This window comes from Lactuca sativa, chromosome 6 (assembly GCF_002870075.4).
Source record: "Lactuca sativa cultivar Salinas chromosome 6, Lsat_Salinas_v11, whole genome shotgun sequence".
NCBI lineage: Eukaryota > Viridiplantae > Streptophyta > Magnoliopsida > Asterales > Asteraceae > Lactuca > Lactuca sativa.
Genome location: NC_056628.2, coordinates 82,804,285 through 82,830,916, shown reverse-complemented (window position 1 = coordinate 82,830,916; position 26,632 = coordinate 82,804,285). Strand labels below are relative to the sequence as shown.

The 26,632-nt window shown below is 32.4% G+C and overlaps 1 non-coding gene across 1 annotated transcript in view; it reads right to left on the bottom strand.

Moving 5' to 3' along the window:
- Positions 1–8,301: 8,301 nt before the first annotated feature.
- Positions 8,302–26,632, bottom strand: part of LOC111891241 (uncharacterized) — a 21,745-nt gene continuing 3,414 nt past the window's right edge. The window contains exons 2-24 of the transcript XR_008224922.1: positions 24,791–24,996; positions 23,051–23,156; positions 22,849–22,950; positions 22,666–22,725; positions 22,388–22,445; positions 19,991–20,138; positions 19,441–19,564; positions 16,102–16,282; positions 15,426–15,454; positions 15,134–15,282; positions 14,316–14,418; positions 14,058–14,153; positions 13,928–13,980; positions 13,717–13,846; positions 10,338–10,400; positions 10,192–10,251; positions 9,943–10,104; positions 9,634–9,707; positions 9,461–9,554; positions 9,132–9,268; positions 8,947–9,027; positions 8,760–8,865; positions 8,302–8,540 (exon numbers count right to left, since the gene is read on the bottom strand). This is a non-coding gene — a transcript (uncharacterized LOC111891241). The remainder of the gene's footprint in view (positions 8,541–8,759; positions 8,866–8,946; positions 9,028–9,131; positions 9,269–9,460; positions 9,555–9,633; positions 9,708–9,942; positions 10,105–10,191; positions 10,252–10,337; positions 10,401–13,716; positions 13,847–13,927; positions 13,981–14,057; positions 14,154–14,315; positions 14,419–15,133; positions 15,283–15,425; positions 15,455–16,101; positions 16,283–19,440; positions 19,565–19,990; positions 20,139–22,387; positions 22,446–22,665; positions 22,726–22,848; positions 22,951–23,050; positions 23,157–24,790; positions 24,997–26,632) is intronic.

The window sequence follows — 26,632 nt, the reverse complement described above, 5'->3', positions numbered from 1 at the left end:
TCATTCAATCCAAAGGATTTTCCTAAGGTATAGGCACAAAGTCCATCATTGCCAATAGCACAACCGCCAATGTTCTCTATTAGGCACAACTATCAATATTATCCTTTAGGCACATCTGCCAGGATTGTGTGGTTCTCAACCAGGCGCAGTTGCCAATATCATCTATTAGGCACAACTGCCAATATTATCCTTTAGGCACAGTTGCCAAGATTATGTTGTATCTATTAGGTACAACTACCAATATTATCCATTAGGCGCAACTGTCGAGATATTTAGATTACAACTGGTGATCAAGTAAATCAAAAACACTTAAGGGTTATGGCACAGCTGCCAATATTCATCTATTTTATATTTCATCCCTCATTATTTATCTACTCATGTTCTACCCAACATATTCGTAGATATAAAAATCCATATATAGTTTAAATAATTTAAAACATGTATAAAATATTCATTCAACATCCATCTCAAATAAACAGACAATATAAGTATAAAGATAACACGTATCTTATACAAAATACTTCATATCTATGTGTAAGATGAAAATGATTATACACTCACTTGATAAGACGATGATCGGACATCACTACGACTCTTAATGTAATATTCTTCGATGAAACCGAGATGTTTTCTAAAAACCGGGCTTCTCGCTGGCAGAGTTTCGGCTCGAAAACTCTTTTTCTCGCGATCTTCGGGACTTGTTTTGAGTGTCAGGATGATACCGGGACTTCGAGGTAGTATAGAGGCATTTAAAGATGAGAGAAGTATGAGAGAGGTTCAGAAATTTGCAACCAATTCGGCTGGCTTCGGTTTCTATTTATAGGGCTGAAATTCGACATTCACGTCGTGAACCAGGCTTGTTCACGTCTTGAACTTGGTCATGATCAGTTCGTAGACTCGACGTCTGACTCCTAGCCCTGGAAAGTGTCAATCACTGATTCACGTCGTGAACTCTATGTTCACGTCGTGAATTCTGACAGACCTCGAAGTTTGTGATCCGAACTTTAGAAATTCATATGTTTCACATGCGAGCTCCGTTTTCGATGTTCTTTATGTCCACGCGTAGGTGAGATTATGCTCTATAACTTTCATTTAGACTCCGTCGGCTAATTTTGAATTTAGTTTTAAGATTATATTTTTAGTAGGTCGGGACAGGAAAAGTCCGTTAATAATTCATAACTTCTTCATCCGACGTCCGTTTTCGTCTGTGTTTTTACCATTGCACTGCTATCAATGGGATATTCAATTCTCATATAGATTGTTTCAGCTAGAAATCACTCGATCTAAATATCGAGTTTTAGGCTGCATACTGCTAAGCTGAAACTTAGAAAAATCATAACTTTCTCATACGAAGTCAGGTTTGGACGTTCTTTTTTATGCATGCTCTCGGTTTAACGTATTATACTACTTTCGTTTAGATCGCTAAGGAAAAATATCACTCTATCATAAATTCACTATTTACGTCGCGCGGTGTCGTGCCGGTTCTGTCGCGAAACTTCGACAGGTCATAACTTCTTCGTTATAACTCGGATTTCGGTATTCTTTATTTATCCGGAAACCTTGTCACGACCACTACAACTTAATTCATAGATATTAGGTTTATCTAATATTTATTTTCGACGCTTATTTTTATTCTTAATTCATTAAATCATACTAATTAAACATAAAACCCATAATACTCAAATAATACCATTTATTATTACAAAACTAATTACAAGGGTTGACCTAGACTATTACATCATCATTAATGCCTAGCCTAGAAACACGGGCGTTACAATTCTCTCCCTCTTAGGATGATTCCGTCCGCAGAATTACACGTCAGCAAACAAATGCGGATAGCGACTCATCATGTTAGTCTCCGTTTCCCAGTTGAGATTTGGCCCATTTGTATGTTTCCAACGGTCAAGCACTAATTCGACCATCTTGCGTAGCAACTTCTTAGTCTTACGGTCAACAATTGCCTCTGGTTCTTCAATTAACCTCTTGTTCATCAATCCTTAACTCAGAAATTGGAATTATGTCGGGAACTTCTCCTTTGAACTTCCTCAAATAACACACCTGGAAGGTGTTATGAATACCACCTAGTTCTTCTGGTAGTTCTAGCTTCTAAGCTTGGTTCCCAATCCTCAGAAGAACCTTAAACGGTCTAATAAATCTTGGACTCAATTTTTTTCCCGAACCATGTAACATACTCATCTTAGTCGGACTTGATTCGATATGACCTCTAGGGTCGGAATATCAATCATCTTCTTAGTCATTACTGAAACGATGGTAACGACATACTTGAACAAAATCAGAATCAATTACTTGCTTCTTGGTGACTTTGTGACTTCCACTGATCCAAGTGTGAGTCATGTGCTTCCAGTAGTATAGGCGTCTACTACTATTCACACCTACTCATACTCGTCCCAAGTATTGTTTTGCAGTTTTCCAAGTCACCATTCAAAAATTTCACATAATCATTTAACACACCAGATAACAAAACGAAGGTTTATATTATTTCTTGACATGATCACAAAGATGCTATAGTTTAACCTACACTATGCCTCTTATAGGCTACACCACCGAATACTGTCTGCATGGCTGCGTTATATCTTGATTTTGGAACATATAGTCCTTACTTCTGATCACTTGCATCCTTGCCTGCTTCATTAGGGATCATCGGGAATGCTTTTGCCTTTGGTTTTAGTGGGACGTTTAACTTTGTAGCTCCTTTCCTCTTAGGGCAGTCTTGCTTTGTAGTGCCCTTCTTCATTACATTCATAACACTTTTATTGAATGTACATTCATTGGCGTAATGCCCATTCTTTCCACATTTGAAACATGTCACCTCCGCGTCACATTTTCCTACGTGTTTCTTCTTGCACTTATCACACCCTCTTGCTTCATCTCCACCACCTCCAGACCTCCAGACTTCAAGAATTTTCTTTTCTCGTTGGACCCTGAAGTTCCTTCCAACTTTCTCTTCTCGCCAACTTCAACCTTGCTGGCGGCTCTTCCCTTAATCATATCTTCAACAGACTTGGCAGCCTAGATAGCTGCCTCCAGAGTAAGTGCCTGGCGCACTGGCACCGCATAGTCCCATGGAAGTCCCTTTGTGTACCTGTCGATTTTTGTCAGCTCGTCCAGGACAATACGCAAAGCAAACTCCATTTTGTCTATGAAGTTATTGGTGTATTCATCGATGGACACACTTCCCTTCTTTAATGTCAGAAATTGGTTCTCTTGCTCAAACAGATTTTGGGTCGAGCAGTACTTGGGCTTGAATTGCAACAAGAAATATGTCCAAGTTTGAATTGCAACAAGAAATAGTGGCTCATTAGGACTTAGGGTCTTCCTCAGAGTGTTCCACCAGCAAACAACGCCACCTCTGAACTACCGTACTACAAATGTGGTTTGTAATTTGCCTTGGCAACCAAATGTCATAAAGGCTAATTCCATCTCCGAGATCCAATCCATTACTCCGACGGGATCTTCCTTTCCAGTAAAAGTTGATGGCTTGCAAGTCATAAAGTGCTTATACTTGCATCCGTTTTTCTCAACTCCATCCTATTGATTATCCCTTCTAACCAAAAACGTTTCATTTTGACCAACAGATCTACTGTAATTTCCTTCCTCTGACTGAACATCGTTTAATTCAGGTTGTTCAACAAGCATTGAAGGTTCACCCCTGTTGTTCAGCAATAGTTGCCTCATTTCTTCACTTTGTTCAGCCATCATAGCCTGAATCATGGCTCGTACTCCAGCCATCGTGATTGGTTCTGGTGCAGCTTCTGCTATAGGCACCTGCTCAATCACTTGGGGTTGAGGTTCCTGATTCCTATTTGCATTTCCAGCTCCACTCTAGGTTCTTGCCATTATGATCTATACACCAAATTAGGCGAATTTAGATCTTCATTCACGATAGATACCTAAATTCTCCTTATCACTCTGAAACGTTTACATGCTACTTCTAATATCATAGTCATATGTTTAGAATCCTGAACACATAAGGTTTCCAGATCCGGTCGGCAACATACTATAGATCCAAACAAATAATATCATATATGGCAAACATATAGCATTTAGCACATAAAAGAATTTTAGGCATCTTTCCTAAAATATACTAATGCTCGTGTCTAAAATATGGTAGACACTCATCTTACAATCATCGCTTAGCATTCTAAGTTTAAGTCTAGAAATCCTACAAATTCCTAGTTCGCTTAAACTAATGCTCTGATACCAACTGTGACATCCCCAATTTCTCGGCCAGAAAAGACCGATTTAATTTATGCTTTTAAAATAAAATCAGAGTAATCCTTTGATGAAAAGAGTTTCAGAATTTGTTCCCAAAACAAAATATGATAAAAATTTATCAAAGCATTTCTTATAGAAATGTATTTTCATTATATAACAAAATCTCAGGATGTGATGTTCTCATATAGACCAAAAGCATAAACGGCAGATTATAAGCCTTACAACAATTATTTACAACTACTGGCCTATAATCTAAAATATCTTAATAAGTCATCCAACTTACGCTCTGGTGCCAATATTTGTAATACAAAGAAAAACTGAGTGGGTCAGGCTTGGGAGCTTGGTGAGCATATAGGGTTTTCAACCCACAAATAATAAATTTATTAATTTTCATCAACCAATAATAAATTATTATATTAATTTCATTAATCAACAATAAATTATTATATTATTTATATTAATCAACAATAACCCTATTACCTATTTCCGTTATCCTCACTTTACGTCCTTAAAACAACTGTCACCAAGGACCTAGCTTAAGGATCATCATCGGGTTAACAACACTGCTAAAGGGTTCTGCAGTTTCTTAAGGTTCCACCCTAAGAATCCTCTATCATTCACTCATTCAGTCCAAAGGATTGTCCTAAGGTATAGGCATAAAGTCCATCATTGCCAATAACACAACTGCCAACGTTCTCTATTAGGCACAACTATCAATATTATCCTTTAGGCGCAGCTGGCAGGATTGTGTGATTCTCAACCATGCGCAGTTGCCAATATCATCTATTAGGCGCAGCTGCCAATATTATCCTTTAGGCGCAGCTGCCAAGATTATGTTGTATCTATTAGGTACAGCTACCAATATTATCCATTAGGCGCAGCTGCCGAGATATTTAGATTACAACTGGTGAACAAGTAAATCAAAAACACCTAAGGGTTATGGCGCAGCAGCCAATATTCATCTATATTATATTTCATCCCTCATTATTTATCTACCCATTTTCTACCTAACATATTCATAGATATAAAAATCCATATACAGTTTAAATAATTTAAAACATCTATAAAATATTCATTCAACATCCATCTCAAATAAACAGACAATATAAGTATAAACATAACACGTATTTTATACAAAATACTTCATATCTATGTGTAAGATGAAAGTGACTATACACTCACTTGATAAGACGATGATCGGACATCACTACGACTCTTAATGTAATATTCTTCGATGAAACCGAGATGTTTTCTAAAAACCGGGCTTCTCGCTGGCAGAGTTTCGGCTCGAAAACTCTTTTTCTCGGGATCTTCGGGGCTTCGGGACTTGTTTTGGGTGTCAGGATGATACCGGGACTTCGGGGCAGTATATAGGCATTTAAAGATGAGAGAAGTAGGAGAGAGGTTCAGAAATTAGCAACCAATTCGGCTGGCTTCGGTTTCTATTTATAGGGCTGAAATTCGACATTCACGTCGTGAACCAGGGTTGTTCACGTCTTGAACTTGGTCATGATCAGTTCGTAGACTCGACGTCTGACTCCTAGCCCTGGAAAGTGTCAATCACTGATTCACGTCGTGAACTCTATGTTCACGTCGTGAATTCTAACAGACCTCGAAGTTTGTGATCCGAACTTTAGAAATTCATATGTTTCACATGCGAGCTCCGTTTTCGATGTTCTTTATGTCCACGCGTAAGTGAGATTATGCTCTATAACTTTCATTTAGACTCCATCGGCTAATTTTGAATTTAGTTTTAAGATTATATTTTTAGTAGGTCGGGACAGGAAAAGTCCGTTAATAATTCATAACTTCTTCATCCGACGTCCGTTTTTGTCTGTATTTTTACCGTTGCACTACTATCGATAGGATCTTCGATTCTCATTTATATTGTTTCGGCTAGAAATCACTCAATCTAAATATCGAGTTTTAGGCTGCATACTGCTAACCTGAAACTTAGAAAAATCATAACTTCCTCATACGAAGTCGGATTTGGACGTTCTTTTTATGCACACTCTCGGTTTAACGTATTCTGCGACTTTCGTTTAGATCGCTATGGCGAAATATCGCTCTATTGTAAATTCACTATTTACGTCGCGCAGTGTCATGCCGGTTCTATCGCGAAACTTCGACAGGTCATAACTTCTTCGTTATAACTCGGATTTCGGTATTGTTTATATATCTGGAATCTTTGTGACGACCACTACAACCTCCTTCATATATATTTGGTTTATCTAATATTTATTTTCGACGCTTATTTTTATTCTTAACTCATTAAATCATAATAATTAAGCATAAAACACATAATACTCAAATAATACAATTTATGATTTCAAAACAAATTACAAAGGTTTACGTAGACTATTACATTATCATTAATGCCTAGCCTAGAAATACAGGCGTTATAGCAACATTAGGAAACAGTCAAGTGGATACTTCGATACCTGAAGGGTAGTTTGAAACTATGTTTATTCTACGCGGGAGCAGAGCCAATCGTTGAAGGTTATATAGATGCTGATATGGCTAGAGATCTTGATAATAGGAAATCTACATCAAGTTACATCTTCACTTTGGTAGGGGAGATAACTCGTGGCAATCCAAGTTACAAAAGTGTGTAGCACTGTAAACAATATAAGTTGAGTATATTGTTATTGTTTAAGTTGCGAAGGAGCTTCTATGGATGAAACAGTTTCTTCGAGAATTAGGTTTTCCACAAGAAGAGTCCATCATTCATTACGATAGTCAGATTGCTATGGACCTGAGCAAGAACTCGATGTACTATTCCCATACGAAGCACATTGGTATCCGTTATCGTTAGCTTAGAGAAGCAATCAAGAGATGAGAGTTGAAGTTATCAAAGATCAACACAAATGACAATCCTACAGATATGTTGACCACGGTGGTGACACAAAAGAAACGCAAACTATGTGCTGACATAGTTTGGGATGAGGATTTTTGGATGGAGACTAGATGGGGACATTTGTTGACTTCTAGTCTCCATCTTAAGCCCATCATTTTTTATGGAAACAATTTCTTTATAGAGTGGCAATCTTTTCTTCCTACTCTACGATGAACACAACTAATGAAGGTTGCACAAATGGTGGTAGCCATGGGTATAAATAGAGGCTTCATCTTCAGTTATGATGCATCCCAAAACACAGAGAAATAGAGCATACCACTTAGAGTGAGAGTGTTAGTGACAGGGTTGGTTTTTCGTAATAGTTGAGTGTGAGAGTTGCTCCTCCTATTGTAATTATATTTTTGTGTTGAATAGAATAATTTCCATCCCCTGCAACAGATCCCAACCTAGACTCGACTGTGATTGAACCACCCATCGGTTGTTTGCCACTATTCTTCATCTGCTAGAGCATTATGGTGTGAAACTCAGTAGATTCCAAGCGATCCTTCTCCATAATGTGGAAGGAAGCCTTGATATCAACCACATGTGCCTGCAAGCGTTGAATCTACTCATCATGAACATCCATTAAATTTTGTTGACCTTATATCTCCATTGATTTCTAAAACCTAGCAGGTCACATCAGGTCGGACCAGTGATGAAACTATGAAACTAATTAAGCAATAAGATGGATAATCTCAGAGAAGAAGAAGATGATGAAAGAAGAAGAAGATGAAAGAATCAAATATTTGTAATAAATAAAAAGTGGTCCCAAGGAATATCCCTCTCTCCTAACTATAATGCTCAAGAGCCAATCACAATGAGTAAAATTCTAGGCATCTGGTACAAGCCATATCCTTCCTTATTTATAGAAATCTCCTTGCTAGCCAACTTCAAGCATTTTCCATATTTGCCTCTCTATTTCTTCTAAAATACACCTATAGTACTCTTGGTGGTACATAGCACATGAACATTCGGATCACTAAATTTTTCTTGAGGATGATTAATCATCAAAAAAACTCAAGTAAAAAATAAAGCACTCAATATAACCACGTAACTAGAGTTGCGATTTGCAGACTCTAAGTACATTGGTATCAGCACTCAACTGCTAGAATCATAAAAAAAACATAAGTATGCAACATGTAGTTATTTATAGAAATATTACACTCAAGTCAAAGTACTTGATATTCAACCAGTTCAAGTTTCACAGCAATATGATATACAACCTTGTAAGTCAACATAACAAGCACGATCAAAGAAACCATACTGAATGATATATTTGGTTTTTGCATGCAATAAGTTATTAAAGTTGGTTTTTCGACAGAGATGCACACATTTTTCATTAAGCTGAAATAGCATCCTTGTAAGGATCTCCAAATGTGGCAATGTTTCCCGGTCTTGAGAACACAACCTTGAATCAACAATAAAACACAAAGTATTGTGATTTTCTGTATTTTATAAGGATGAAAGCTGCAATTTTTTCACTCTAAAAACATGTCTATTATATTCACACATATATGTGTGTTAGAATTTCAAAATCATTTTGAAATGAAAAAAAAAAAAAACTTATGATTTTGATAGTAATTAATGGTTGTATCTAGAGTATGTGCTCAAGTTATATAATAGGTACCTGGTAGTCCCCAAGTGTCTTGGTCTTAAAGCCAGCAGCTGCAAAATCAAAATAGCACTCGAATGTACGGATGAATTCTTGGTTGAAGCCCAATGCAAGTATTTTGCTAGGAGTCACATAAATAAATAAACATTAGCTAGGTCATGAGTGAGATAACAACTGATAAAAGGATAATTTCTTTCTTTACCTTTGGTTTTGCATTAAGTTTTTCCTCCAGTGTCTGAGTGTTTGATAATAATGTGCTCCTATGTTTTCCACATGCTCCACACTGCAAGTCATTAAGCATTTGATGAGATTCCAGACAACTAAAAAAGTTACAAAGAATTTTTTTTTACATGTAACATGGTGATCTCTGATGATTTTATCACTTACCAAAGTCTAGAGGATGCAGCCATGGCTGATGTTAATCTAGTAAGTGAAGGTATGCACCCTCCAGGAAATATGTATTCTCTAATGAATCCTGGGGTCCGTCGTAACTCATCATATCTTGCATCTTGGATTGAAATGAACTAATATATTCCAAACATTGTAATTGTAAGCTACTAATATGCTTTAAATTATTCATTTTTGTCGAATTGTAATTATAAATTCATAGAAGTATACACTTTCTCTTTCTAATGATTTTATATATGACCTTTTATGATCGATGAAAATAATTAGTTTCCTCCTATTGAAGGAGTGAAACCGAGTCCAGAAGATACCTGCAGGACAAAAATCCCATCCTCTGCCAATACTGATTCACAACATCTAAAAAACTCTTCATAATATTCATGGCCGACATGTTCTATCATTTCACTGAAAATACACACTCAACTCCTTAGACAACCATATGTGTTTCAATACAATAATAGAGACGAGATTTGATCAAACTCACCAGGATATAATTCTGTCATATTTGGAAGTGTCAGGCAATTGCCTGTAGTCACATAGTAGAAATTTGATTTGGTCCTGAACAATGAAGTGGATTTATTACAAACTCCAGGAAGGAAGAAAAAAACTTGAATGCTAAAAATCAAGTCTGTTAAAGAACTTGAATGAGGAAGACGAGTGAAACTCAATTACTCAAAGCTTTACAGGAGGTCATGGAAATAAAATTCTAGATTCCAGAATACATGTGATGGCGATTTTCTCTTTTAAATTAAATCTTATCTTTTGCTTTCGGTATTTCTTAAAACCCAGATACCTCTAAGCCAACTTCCTTCACTTTAGTTTCTGCATATTTGAGTTGCTTTTCAGAGAGGGTGATTCCTGTGTATTTACATCCAGTTTGTTTCACTATTTCAATAGCTAAACTTCCCCAACCACATCCTATATCAAGAACTTGGTGGTCCTTATCAACTCTTGCCTAGACATGTTATATAGGAAAAGAATAAGTCGTTTCCTATAGATCATTTTCTTTAAAACAACGACAATAGGATATGTATAAACTTACCTTTTGAATTAACGAATATATTTTTCTCATTTGTGCAGCTTTGAAGTCTTCATCCGCACTCTATTGAATGTTCCATGACAAATGAGTACGCTAATTGAATATGTAACAAGAAACAATGAAACTGAAAACTAATTTGAAATCCTAACCTTGAATAACGCACAAGAGTATGACATAGTCTCATCAAGGAAGAGGGAAAAGAACTCATTACTCTACAGGAAAACCAGATGAATATCACGATAACATAACTTGGAACTAATACATATGGTAAGTTAGGTACTTACGTTCTAAGAAATAATTTTACAGCTACAAAAAATTTATTCAATAATGAAATTTCATGGACAACACAATGAAAAGGAACTTTACAACAATCACTAAGAGGCTTGCATCAACACACAAAATATCAACCACATTAAGAACATAGAAATGTGTTAACTGGATTAATCGATGTTAACATGTTACTTGCGGGGCCATGAATACATCATGTACCGATTTACTACATAATTAAGTTGTTTAGATTTTTGTAGCCTAAATGCCGTAATTTTTTATGCTCCAGGTTCTATTCGTTATTTTAGATTTTCTAGCATTATATATTTTGGCAAAACTATGTCAACCATGGATAGTGTTGCATCCGTGTTTATCTGAATTATCATGTCTTTGTTTTGTACTATACTTTTTTTTTTCTCAATAAAGCTAGCAATAAAACAAAAAATAGACCAATTGCAAGTTTGAGGCCATTGTAAAAGGCATCAACACCTAATCAAACCCATCCAAGATAATTTTTTACGCGTACTATAAGTGATCAACAACAAGGCTTTAACATCAAATAAAGTCTCAATACACGGTCCTTTAACATGGCAGTAATCCCACTATGACACCTCTAAATGGACTAGAAGACAACTTACACAAACTATTCCTAGATAGAACCTCTATATATATTAACCAAATCTGCCAAAACCTCATCTATGGATTCATAATGGTCTTTAGGACATTCACAACGCACTGAGCTTATTAAAGTTTAATATATTGATGCATTATCATTTTACTTTCTATACAACTTTATATATATTAATATTCCTACAATGCATTCAACTCTACAAAATTCAATGGAATATATTTTTAATAATTAAAAATTTTTCTTTTGACCATTGAAGAGTTTAAAAGCTATTGATCTCAATATTCATTGAATGCAAACATGGCATCACACCAATGATAGAGTTTAATCAGTTTAGTGTTAGTTAGTCATATCACCTAATTCAACTCTCCTATTAAACTATGTATTGTAGATGCTCTTAGACTAAATTTATTATTAACCTGTTATAACTTGTTCTTTCATTAATAAAAAAAAATCTCACATCAACATATAAAACCAACTAACCTCATTTTTTTTACCATCTATCAAGAACCCAACACAACCAACCATACATTATATATGAGAGTTTTATATATATATATATATATATATATATATATATATATATATATATATATATATATATATATATATATATATATATATTGTAAATATATCAATATTAAACTCTATTTATGGGAATTAAGAACCATAAACTTTGATATACATTTTTAAAACTTTTAAAAATTATATTATCTAATATTGAGTTATGAGAAATTAAAAGAAAAAAAAATAAAATCTAGCCAATCTTGTTGTGCTATGTGTAGAAGTGGAGGTCGTGGGCTTTTGTTCATGTTTTGTTTATGTAGTTGCAAGGTGATATGAAAGTTTTAAAGTTTATATATAAAATATGAAAACATAAGTAAAGAAATTTTAATGCATGTACAACTAATGTATGGCGATACTCAAAAAGGTTGTTGATCAAACGGTACAAACGCCCATATTGTATCAAACCGCACCACACCGCATTACGGGGTTTAGAACCTTCGTGGTGTGGTTCGTGGTTTCCATTTAAGTGACCCTTTAAAGAAATACATCCCTTAACTCTTTGAAAATTTTCAATATGTTTAAAAATTACCTTCCATTGAGCTCTTATAACAATTTATGACGAAGAAAAGTGTAGTAGAAAGAATTTAGCGAAAAAAAGCAACCAAGGTATTTTAATGTAGAAATAGTCACATGTTTATATTAATGCTTCATTTAAATAGTATACAAAAGAGTAGAAAAATCAATAATGTGAAAATGAACGTGATAGGTATTGGCAATTTTAGTGTCAGCAACCATTTCGTGTATTTAGAACTAAGAAGACTGCTAATATATATTTAAAATGTGATCTAGTACAATTTAGATGGTGCGGGATGCACACTTCTCTATAAGACAAAATTCCTAACATAGCGAAAGGTGTGGTCAAGGGGGACGTGCCCCCTTGTAGGGTCCAACGTACAATGTCAATTTATTTTGTAGAGTATTTGTGTTAAAGGTATGATGATAAACATGAGGAATTTTGAAGACACTGAAGATTTAAGAAAAAAAATGAAAGAGAATGACTAAGATGAAAACTTTAGTCCATCGAAATTGTTGGATAATGATAAAAGATTTTGGATATAGGATGGTCAATGAATATTCCTAAGATATATAATTAAAATACTTGTCAAATTGTTTAAACTAAATTTAGATGGTATTTAGATATTTTATAGATTTGAATATCTTCTTACAACATAAACATTTAAGAAACATGTTTAGTACAATCTACTCTAGTAAATAAAAGTTTTTTTTTGTCACATGTCACATTCTCATTCAATTTGTCAAATGTCATTTTTTGGTTATTTTGAATTAATTTTTTTTCCACATGTCATTTTATGGATTTTCTTATTTTATTAAATTCCACATAATATTTTAATGTAATAATTAAAATAAATATAGTAATAAATGAATATCAATTTCATTAATGGACTTACCTGCTAGTTTCAAAATTCTCAATTTAAAGCTCACTAATTTATTTTTATTTATTTATTTAAATAATTTGTTTAAATTTAAAATTAAAAAAAAAAACATTTCAATTTTAATAATTCATTATTTTTCTGATTTTCTTATAAAATTTAAAGTTCTCAAATATTTAGACTTTTATATCTAACATTTTTGTTTTAAATTAACTCATGTAACACATGGTCTCACAACTAGTGTTATAATATATTCACAACTCTGATGTTTGTAACATCCTATTCAACATTTAGCCTCAAAATGGCATAAGTATCTTTAGGAGAGACACTGATTCATGGTCTCGAACCATCTTTTATGGAAGAGGAGAGGATATCATGTCGGCTAAAAACCATAATGATTAGAATCGTGAGGCAAATTCTAAAAGGATTATGGTGTAAGAATAAGCTTAATATATAACTTGTACTTGCTTTTTCAACATAATGGATGCTCAATTTTAGCTAGGCATGTTATCATGGATATAGGTGTTAGTGCACCACGTCAATATATCATTGTATATTTGGATTTTCTAATGCATGTTTATCGTTTTATGGTGAATGTTGTAATATTTTTTACTTAGTGTGGTAACATTATGATAAAAAATATTGTACAATTAAGATGTAAAATTTTCGACATACCAAATCATAGTGATGAGATATGTTCTTGCGTGCTTGAGTAATAGAGTTCTGCATCAAAACATGATGAAAGAAATACTTTGTTGATCCTATTATTGATGTTAAAAGCACCGGCGTCCACCAACCTCTGTATCTACAAACAATGAGTTCTATTATTTTAATGAACAAGTATAAACTGTGAAACATGCGATCGATGTGTATAAGACATATTTACCTTTTGTTAGACCTTGAGGAATAATTTTTTTGTTCATTGTTTACAATTAAAATCTACAAAATTAGCATACTTTAATGTGAAAGCACAAGAAAAAGATACTTGAATAGAAACCATAAGCCATGAATTTTACCATAATCATATTTAACATGCCTTCTATTTTATCAACAAAAGAGAAGTCCCCGTTAATGTATGCGTCAGCTAGACCTAAGTCGGCTTCTGTAGCAAGCTGCAAATGGATTTGCGCATCACAAATCATTTGATTATTACTAAATAATTGTCATAATTAAACATGTGCATGGATGTTTGAGCTATTCTTGTAAGAGATCATAAAGTCTTAATATAGTGATAACCATGCCAAAGAGATATAAAACCAAGTTAGAGCATTGACCTTCCAATAAAATCGAGGATTTTGAATTTTCAGATAAACTTTTAAAGGATTCTTCTTTCTTGTTCCTTCAAATGTGAAAGTTGCACCACCTTCTTCCACTAAACTATAAGAAATTGAAATAAGGTTATGCTTAATACCAACCTTTATTTAGAAACAGAATAAATAGGCCAAAATAAAACAGTTATGTGTTTGTTGTGCCAAAATAAATATGAGGAGATAATACCAATGAAATGCTATATATTTATAAATCTAATTTATGGTTAGTCCTTAGAAAAGATAGATAACATTATATAATGAAATGATTAACTTGTCTTATGTGTGAAATCATCCCTAATCACTAAATATATATATATATATATATATATATATATATTATATATATATATATATATATATATATATATATATATATATACCAGTGCTGTAAAAATCTCTACTAGATCTTGATTAATCTCCGACTAATCTCTAGGCGCTACTCTATTGACTAGAGGGCGCCTATCGATTGATCATCGCATACACAATGAGTGAAGCAGTAGAATCCGATGAAATTTTAATACCATGAAGAAGTTATATCTCAATAGAAACTATTTGAGGTATGATTATTGTTGTTTTAATAATAAGAACCTATTTTGTTATGATATTATTGATATTTACGAACTTTGATATGATATTAGTCATATTTATTTTTTTTTTAAATTCAATAAATTTGCAATTAATGGTCGCCGATTAATTCACGCCTAGCCGACTAATCCCTTAACCCTAGTCTACCAACTAGCTAATGTCGTGTGTGTATGTGTGTGTAAAAGAATGTGACTCACATCAAAGTGCCAATAGAAATAAAGTGTCGGAGGAACCCAATAACAAGTGACCTCGCACCAACTTCCATCAAAGATGGTACCATAGTTTTCGGGTTGTTGAGAATTTCACAACTGTTTTTAAGGATGCCATTTGCTGCAACTATGCCTGCCTGAAAGACAATGAAAAGCCACGTAAGACACTAATTTTTATGTGTTCTTTGTTTATGAAAAATTGAACCAAATTGTGTCCTGTGAATACTTAGGTGGTCTACAAAAGAGGTATGCATGTAATATAATTTCTGAAATAGGGTACCTTCACACCATCCTCAAGGATCCCATAACCTATAAAGATAAATTATATGTGGTAAAATTCAGATGAATTAATTAAAGTTTGAACATAGAGGAAAATACTTAGAGTTGAAGCACTTATTTCTTGTATAATCATAAAGTAAAAAAAAGTAGTTGACATTAAGGGTACGGTGATGTGAATTAACCTTTTTTAGAGTTTATGTATGAGAATAATAGGGATGATTTTAAACAATATTACATAAACCCTTTTAGGTTCTCTGAAACAATGATCAATTTCAAGATAAACCCTACATGTCACTCTCTTAATCTCATAAATAATTTTTATGTGTGACCTTTAGTTATTAAATAAATTAAATTGCTTTCATCAAGCTCATATATATATATATATATATATATATATATATATATATATATATATATATATATATATATATGAAATCATAAACAATTTCTACGTATAATTAACCTCGCATTATAATATCATCTTATACTTTCTTGAAGGGCCAAGATATTGTTCATATTACTTCTAAAAGTGAGAGGTGTTTGGCATTCAAAAGTCAATTATGAAAATGTATTATAAGATGATGAACTATTGTTTAGATGAAAGAGGCTCTTGATTATCTATTGGAAGGGAGTATCATGACACTTATCTATGAACACTGAAAAAGGAAAAATACTACCTTGGTATCCTCCACAAAACCAAAATTTTCGCTTCCCTTGGATGTAATTAAGCTCAAGAACAGCCTTTGTTGCTGCAACTGATGGAATTGAAAATCCTAGTGACCATTTATGCAATGTACTTTTTGGTGTTTCAAAAGGATTTATAGTGACTAGAAAAGGTAGCTCATTGTCATCAAGGTTCTGCATTTTAATTTTATAGTTAAACCACTAAAACAATTTTACATTTACTTAAATTTAAACTAGACAGTAATAACAAACGCTTGAAATAAAACATGAAGTAAATTATATATATATATATATATATATATATATATATATATATATATATGTGTGTGTGTGTGTGTGTGTGTGTGTGTGTGTATATATATATATATATATATATATATATATATTAATTACCAAAAATAGTTAAATTCCATATAATTACAACCTTCATAGCATATATTCTTAATAGCATTGTGTATGCAATGATTAATCGCTAGGCGCCCTCTAGTCAGTAAAGTAGCGCCTAGGGATTAGTCGAAGACTAATCAGGATCTAGTAGGGATTTTTACAGCACTGGTATATATATATATATATATATATATATATATATATATATATATATATATATATATATATATATATATATATATATAGCCTTTAGTGATATGAATAAAATAAGAGTATTTTGTCTTTACTTCTTTCTAATATCCACACATTGTATTCAGTTTACACACAACATTTTCTTTCTCCTCTTTCTATCTTCATTGTTGGATAACAAGAAGAAGGAGGTTGCCAATTTATTTCTTTTATATTCTACATCTGGTATCAGAGCCTCTAGGTTCCGTTGAAGGGGGTGTAAGTTTTTATAGCAAGAAGAAAGGCGCAACTCCATCCATGATGAACTATGTTCCAGGTTAAAGAGAGCCTAACCATAAGCGAAGAAGAGAAGCGGAAAGAAATCAGAACAAGTAGGTTTTGATTTGGCTTGCTCATATCTAGTAAAAGAAACAAGAAGAAGCAAGAGCTTGGTTTTCTTGACTGGTGGAAGAAGACTCTCAATAGGAATGGGTTGTATCAGAAAAGGTTGGGGCTGTCACAAAGTAAGAAAAAAAATGTCCTTGGTACCAACAAAAGAAGGAGGCACAATGTCATATCAAGTTTTATTTTTGACAACAACAAATTATTCGGTGTGGGGGTCAAGGTGAAGTCGATCATGGATACACACATGATATGGGAAAAAATTGAACCGAAGACATTAGGAGAAAAATTAGATCCAAAGAAGTCGAAACAAACACTTTCATTTTTGTTTCAAGTGATACCCAAAGACATGGTATTGCAAATGGTGAGTTAGACTGATCCAAAAAAAGTGTGGGATGGGCTGAAGATACGATATTTAGGAGTGGATTGAGTGAGAACGGCTCAACTTGCAACATTAAAGAGGGGACTCGAAGGCTTGCAGATGAACGATGGTGAAATGGTTGATGACTTCGGGAAAGACTAACCGATTTATCATTAAAAGCATGAAGCCTTGGATATGAGCTGGAAGAGGTGAAGTTAGTTAAAAGATTAATTGACTTGATGCCAATATCGTTTCTCTAAATCTTGGCATCAATTGAACAATGTTTTGAGCTAGATTTTATGTTGTTTGACAAGCTTGTTGGAAGCTTAAAGGCTTACGAGGAACGAATAAAAGGAAGCGAGAAAATAGAAGACACTCAATTTGGGTTGCTATTGGCTTTTCAAGAAAAAATCACATGGTTGTTAATATTGTGGCTATGGAAGTTCAAAGCGGGATGACTTTAGACGTGGCCAGGGAAGAGGTCATGGGTTCGAGAAGAGTCGAGATGGAAATGAACGTGTCCAGGATCAAAGTCATGTTAAGCGTTACAAAATGTGGTGAATATGGTCACTATATCAATGAGTGTCCTACTGGGAGAAGCAAAAACAAATTTAATTGAAGGGGAGCCCGCACTATTGTGAACGAGTGGTATGAATAAACCGATTAAGGAGATGATTGTTGGGTTAATTAGTTTAATTGTCACATACTCATATGCATGGCTGAAACTTTGGTTTAATAATTATTGATTTTATATTTTAGGTCTTTTAGTCAATAGTTTTTATTTGAGTTGGTATTTGCTTTGACCGGATTCTATGGAGTTGTATAGATCTTTAGGTAGAGTAAGTCATGTGGGTATCTAAGAAGCTATATATATATATATATATATATATATATATATATATATATATATATATATATATATATATATATATATAGGTAAAGGTTCAAATGAGAACCAAAAAAGGTTAAGAACCGTAAGAACCTCTAATTTTAGATGTTTATAAAGGGTTTAGGGTTTAGGGGTTAGGGTTAGGGTTAAGGGTTAAGGGTTTAGGGTTTATGGTGTTTATAAAGAGTTTAGGGTGTTTATAAAGGGTTTAGGGTTTAGGGGTTAGGGGTTAGGGGTTAGGGTTTAGGGTTTAGGGTTTAAGGTTTAGGGTTTAGGGTTACCCTAAACCCTTTATAAACATCTAAAGTTGGAGGTTCTTACGGTTCTTAACCTTTTTTGGTTCTCATTTGAACCACTCCCTATATATATACATTCTCTCATTCTCAACATTTTTTTTACTCAATTAAACCCACCCTTATATATATATATATATATATATATATATATATATATATATATATATATATATATATATATATAAGGGTGGGTTTAATTGAGTAAAAAAAAGGTTGAGAATGAGAGAATGTGTATGGGTCTCATTTTGAATCTGTCGTTTATGCGCTGTAGCATACAGGGCCGACGAAACAAATCATATTCATTTATGAATACATATGAATAAGTGTATTCATATGTGAATACGTATATTCATATATGAATAGTTATAGCGGAAGTTATTATTCATATATGAATACGGCGGCGGTGGGTGGTGGCGGGGATGACAGTTGTTGGTGGTGGTTGGTTGTGGAGGTGGTGGTGGAGGTGGTGGCAGTGGTGGTTGCTTGCGGAAATGGTGGTGGTGGTTGGTGGCGGAGGGGATGGGAGGGGAGTTGGTGTATTCATATATGAATTCACTTATATTTATATTCATATATGAATATTACTCATCTTCTGTCGGTCCGTTACACCGGAATGATTTGTGGCAAAAAGAAATGATTGGCTGAGAATGATTTATTATTCTCAACATTTTTTATTTTCTCAATTGCTGCATGACGAGAAGAAGGAGACTGCCAATTTATTTCTTTTAAATTTTGTATTTAATTCAAAAATATCATCTTAAATTTCTATTCGTTTAAGAGCCCTCAATTAGCATACTAAAATTTAAGATGCAAAACATCATGTGTATACCTGGAGCACATTTAACCAATACGTTAAGCAGACTTTGTTATCCTTGGTTCCAAGAAAATTCAGTGCACTCCATGTTGTTCGGTTTCGAGGCATTTGACTTTTGTCATTGTGTAGAAAAACGTCACTGCTAATTAAAAAGAAATAGCTATTATCCATTTAAAATCATTATCATGTTTATTGAGAAGAAATTATTGTTGTTAGAAGGGATGATCAAAGAATCTTGATCGTCTCCACTACTTAGACATCTATTAGTTTGTTGTTTCAAAATAAATAAATAAATAAATAACATCCATTATTTTGGTTTATTCAGTTCATTTGGGAGCCTTTTTGTTTGAATTTTTTGTATTCGTGTTGTCTCTCAAGAGAAAAAACAAGTCACCAAGACGCTTTTATAAAGTAAAACAAGGTGAGATGTTTTTTTTTTTTTTTGCAGGAGGCAAACTTGTTGTATCCATGAGCTAGTTTCTGATGATATTAACGTTCACACAAAAGGTTGTCAATCCATACATTAAGTAGGCAAAGACCACTCCAACGTAAAGGAACATAATACCTGTATACATAATTAAAAGCCTCAAACATTTTTCTTTCTTCATTTGTAGCTTCTTCCCCCAACAATCTCAGAGTTTCATGGGCATCTACGTCTATTATGCATCCATAAAACCTTTCTTCAGAGCCATCCTCACATAGAAGTAAACAACCTGCTCATAGATCATGTTTCATACCCATTAGATAATTTACTTACTTCATTAGTGTAACCTTACTTATTACACAAAAATTAAAATAAAAAGTGACAGTCGACAAAAGGTCATGCCATTTTGGGCATTTTGTGAAATCTAAACTTTGGAAACAAAATGTGAACTCGGATGATGAGTTGAAACCTGAGTTGGTAACATTGAATCATTCCAAATTCATGAGAACCGTTGATTGATAACATGGGTAACATTCAATTTGAATCGACACATGTAATTGCTCTTAAACCATGTAAAGTTGGATACTACATGGCAACCAATCTTTTATTAAAAAGTTATTTCTCGTTCATGCATGCATACAACCTAATTGCCTTAGGCTAACGAATATGGGACTTCATGCTAAGGTGGAGAGTTGCTGAGTTGGTCATGATTAGGTGTTCAAAAATATATGTAAATTCAATCCGAAAATCCAAACTAAAATTATTCAAAAATTCGGATATCCGATTTTTTAGATTCGGATTCGGATATTGATTTTAAAGAATTTTGGATATTTTGGATATCTGAAGATCCAAATATATATCTTATATTTTTTATTTTGTATATAATCTAATTGTGATTTGTATTGTTATGATTTACCTTGCACTTAGGGGCTAGGGGTTTTAATTTAGACAAAATTGCAAGAATGGCCCTGTGGTATGTCAAAACTAGCAACTTTCGTCCAAAATGGGTTCGGCTTGCAAGAATGGTCCAATAGTTTCATTTTGTTGCGAGTTTAGTCCAATTTCCTATGAACTTTTTTTGTAATGACAGATTTACCCTTTTTAGTTTTATTTTTAATTCTTTTTATTGCAAAAATCAGAAATAAAAAATACATACCTCAGCCCTCCTTCCTCTCTTTCTCTTTCTCTCTCTAACGCATTTTCATTTTACAAGAACACAAGTTGCCGGAAAAATTAGATCAGTTGGAATCTTCTCGTCGGACCGCCACCCTCTGCCACAGGAGCCACCGTGTAGATGGAGTCACCACCCGCTCATCTCTTTTCCTCCCGCGCTTCAGTTTTCAACAGTAGAAACCCTAACTCCGGTTCTTTGTTTATAGATTTGTGGTTCATCAGACCACCATCGGCACCACCCCTTAGATGTTTAGGTCTCGTCAGCCATGAACTCTAAATCTTTCGAATCTCGGTTCTTCTTTTCTATCGGTTCTTCTCTGGTAGCAATGGCGAGCTCAACGTGACGAAGGCTTTCAAATTGGAGTGTTTTTCAGATCGAAGGGTTTTCAAATCGAAGGATTATAGAGGCGATGATCTGAAGCTGACAAAGAGGGTTTTGGTGTTTCGAGTGTGAGTCCAAGATAGATCTGAAGAATTGGAGGAGCATGATGGCGAAGATCTTGAGCATTTCTTGGTGACAATTTAGAGTTTGTTAAATGGTCGTCGTCACCTCCGTACAGATGAAGACAGAGGTTGGAAAGATCCCAGACAGTAACCAACATTGGAAACCAATTCCGGTGAGAGGTGGCAACTCCGGCTCCAGCGGCTCCAACGTCCGACCGATGACTTTCCAGATCAAGATACAAATAACATCCACCCTCTTCTCTATCGATTTTGTTTTTAGAAATCGATAATCGATTTGGTTTTCATTTTTGTTTTCCGGACGTTTTCAAATTTCTTGTTCATGAGTGTTCTTGTTCCAATTTGAGTGATATGGAAAAAATTGAGTTTGTAGAAAATTGGATTGTTCATGTTTTAGATTGTAGATGTGAAAACAAATGATTATTTTGTTTTTCAAATATGAAAAAAATTGTTTTTCTGGAGTGGTGGTGGTGGTGGTTTCCGGTAGCAGTGGTGACCGGACTAGTCTTGTAGGGAATAAAGAAGGTGGGGTTACATTTTCTTTTTTCTTTTGTTTAAATTTTAATTAGAAAAATAAAAAGAATTTATAAACAAATAGAAAATTAAATAATAAGTTCAAATTCGTCATTATAAAAAAGTTCATAGGAAATTGGACTAAACTCGCAACAAAACGAAACTATTGGACCATCCTTGCGAGCCAAACCCATTTTGGACCAAAGTTGCTAGGTTTGACATACCACAGAGACCATTGTTGCAATTTTGTCTATAAGGTATGAATAACTGAAATTGGGATAAGGATAAATGAAGCCAATAAAATGCATGACAATATAGTGGCATATATTGCAGAAAATGAAAAATCAAGTAGTCAAAGCAATTATTTACCACCATCATATTTTGAGACGGATTTAATGGCACATCCTATCCTTATTTGGCAGCCGCTAGACGATAGTTCTTCTTTGATCTGTTATTGAATGCAGCATGTAGTTAGGATTGTTATCATAGGCTATGTGCATGTGGCCAATGGCATTGGGTGTATATATAGGAAAGTTTTCCCATAACCAATAGGTTTAGGGTTAAAATAAATTTAGATTTATGTCTAGCGGGTGTATAAGTTAATCGGTTAAAAAATGATGCTTATACTTTCAACAAAGAAAAATTTAATATGGAAACTAATAAATCACCTTTTTAATGTAGGTTTGTGACCCACCCCTAACGGTATACCACTGAGGGCCATTGAAAATCTAACAAAAGACAGACAATAAATAAATTCCAAAAAAAATAGATATGTATTATATTACTAATGATTAACTACATGTATATTGTAGTTAAATTTTGTCACTATGAATAAAAGTAAAGAGATATACCTGAAATAGATGGTGATTGTGGAAATATGAGAGAGCAGAAAAAGCAGATAACCTCATAACTACGTGTGCAGGGCACGACCACAAGGAAGAGCATATTGGAACCTACGTTTTGCATTCATTTTATACATTCAATCACGATTCATTGAGTAATTATTTACAACTTTAAATATAGCAGAAGGATAAAATTTCAAAGGTTTCCCACAAGATAAGCGTTTTGAAATAACTCTGAATAACCATGTGACTTGATGAAATCCGACAAAGTGTCGTTGTGACTGATATCTTGGTTGTTGTGAAACTCTTCAAGGTACCTATATAGTATATATGCCGGTTATAAAATCAATTAAAAATGAACCACTAGCGAGTTCTCATATTAATTCATCGGCATTTGACATATATACTCTACCAAGAAAGCAAAGCAAGACCACGTATACTTTGTTACAATGGAAATATATACTCTACCAAGAAAGCAAAGCAAGACCACGTATAGTTTGTTACAATGGAAATTTTAACTCATTCCTTAAGAATTTGCAAGCATGAGGATTGGAACTATAGACCTTGTTCTAACTCTAAGGAGACAATGGTAATAATTATCATGTCCAGGCTTTTCTTAAAGAAGAACATTGTTTTTATTTATATTTTTTTATGTTTTTGTATACGTATTTGTTGTTCCTTAGAAGAACATACGTTATATTGCATACCATATTAAAGGTTTGTGAAATTAAAGTCATTAAGTTAATCAAATTTTGCCGATTTTGTCCTATAATGATTTCTTATTAGTTAATGCCAAAATTGTGTACTTTTTTTTTTTTTTTTCATTTTTGTCATTGCTAATCTAATAATAAGTTTCCAAATTGCTATCAAATTAAATTTACAAATAAACCCTTAAATTTACAAATATTTTATGTTTTTAACTAAGTAGGTTTTCTTTTCACGTGTTAATGTTGAAAGAATGTATACATACATGAAAAAAAGTTTAACTAAACATTGTATAAATATACTTTTAGGAATATATATATATATATATATATATATATATATATATATATATATATATATATATATATATATATATATATATATATATATATATATATATATATATATATATATATATATATACTTTTGTACTTTTAAAAATATGAAAATATATATTTATAGATCTAAACTTCTAATAAAAACATAAAAATACTTATATTTACACCTCTCAAAAAGTATAGATATTTATTTATACTTCAAAAAACTAAATTATAATTGTGTAGAATGTAAAGATATGTATGTATGCTTCTAAATATACATTTTTATGTATTTATACATCTGATAAGTATAAATACATAAACTTTTTTTATTTAAAAAAATATAAATATGTATTTTTATATTCCTAAAAGTATAGATACATTAAGCAAGTATTTTTAGATTTTTAAAATGTATTTTATATATATATATATATATATATATATATATATATATATATATATATATATATATATATATATATATATATATATATATATATATATATATACTTCTATAGAATTATAAGTATGTAATTTTACGTTATTAGAAGTGTGGAAGTATAAATATGCATTTTCACGTGTTTAGAAGTATAACTACATTTATTCAAAAAAACATCTTTTTTATTGATATACTTCTAGATATGTAAAAATACATACCTATACATCCAAAAATATATTAATAACTCTAGAAAATGTCATAGGTATGATTGATATACTTCTAACTACGTGAATATAATGATCATTTTGCAAATTTGAATTCATTGGTAACCTATAAATATGTTATTGCGAGTCATAAGAGAAAAATGACATTTGTCTTTGTCAAATTTTGGATTGAACAAGAAATCATCGTTGTGACAAAACTGCATTTTTTTATAAACTTAACGATTTTAATGTAAAAAGCTCAATATTAATCATACGTACCTCAAAACATCATTTTAAACTTGGTCATTTCCCATGACATCTGATGAAGTAAGGATTTATCATGTTCCCTTTTTGTGAAAATAGACTTGATAAACCGTTTCGATTACTCCATTCATAGCCATTGCCTTTAGCTAAGCTCACCGAGAACGATTATCAGAATTCTCCATATGAAGTCCAAGTTTTGTAAGAACTCCACCATGTTTGGATGTGTGACCTGTATATCGATGAATCATTGGTATATATTATTAGTAAGATTTTTCACCATTTTAGTTATAATTTTAGATATAAGTGAATTATCTAATCCCACAATTTGTACTAAACTATATGAATGAAATATTTGGATATTTTGATTAGTTTCAAACCAAATTAGAATTTATATTTTCGATTTTGGATTAGTCTGGCTATAATGTATACCGAATGATCTAAAAAAAAACCAATAACAATTATATTTTTATTTTATATTTAAATATATATCTTTAATTGTTTTTGATTTATAAGAGTTGTTTTCTTAGTTATAATGGAACGTTTGGCTTAATTAAAAATGCTATATATATTATTGGAGTTATAGCTTTCCAATAATTGTGGATTTAAAACTAGAGAAATTAAGCACGTTTATATTAAAGTTATATATTTAATTATAACATAGTTGTGATTCTTAAAAATGAATTGCAAAACCTGACTCAATCCAAATGTACTTTGTTCGGTTCGAATAAGATTTTAGTTTAGTTTGAATTATTCAAATCAATATTCTGAAAAGCAAAATTATTTTTGGTTTTACTATTTGAGATAGAGTTGAACCGTTTTATTCAATCAAATACTCTTAATAGTATAGTCTGAGATAACACTTCTTTGAAGATCCGCTATGTAAAAGTTAAAAAGATGATAACCATTTAGAGGAGAAGGATAATTTGAAAAGTAGTAAAAGTAAAACATATCCATTTAGATATACAACATCATCAATGGTTAACTTATGTTATGACTTCAAAAAAATTTCAAACTCATTATTCCATTAATTTTAATCTCTAATTAAATGATATCTCTAATGGTTAATCTCTTTCAATATATTTTTTTCTTGGAACACGAATTAACTAATATATCACCATCTATCTAAAATGTTCTATAAAACCTTTCATTTAATTCGTTATTTTTTGAAATATATTATATCTAAAATGTCACAAACCAACAAAAATATAAATAAAATCTTGATTTTTTATTTTATATACATAAAATACAAGAAATAATATTAAATCGTAGTTATAAAGTTAAAAAAAATTGAAAATATCATATGATTATATGATTGATATAAAATTTATATTTCATAATGAATTGTAATTAAATATTTAATTTAAATAATTAGTTCGTAAAAAAGTAAGAAATATTTAAACCAAAATATATTTAAGGGCATAAAATAAAATATGATTAAAAAAATTAAAAAATTAAATGTATTAAACATAAAAATATATTGACCATTTAATATATTTTTCATAACCAATAAAACTAAGAAACTAAACTATGTGTTGCAACGGTTATAAGTGGTAAGTAAAACAAACAAATAGTAATAAACTAACAAAAAAATCACTAGAGAGATATTTCGATGTTTATGCCCCACCCCCCCCCCCCCCCCCCGGGGGGGGGGGGGGGGGGGGGGGGGGGGGATCATGATTCTAGAATAAGGGGCTTACATAATAAGAATATTAAATTATTTTTTATATTCGAAAAATATAAAACGCTATGGTAAATCATTATATATATATTAGGTGTGAGATCCATGTATTACATGATTTATTTAAAAAAAAAAAACTAAATACAAAATTCTAAACATTTGAGAAGTTTAAATTTAAAAAGAAAAA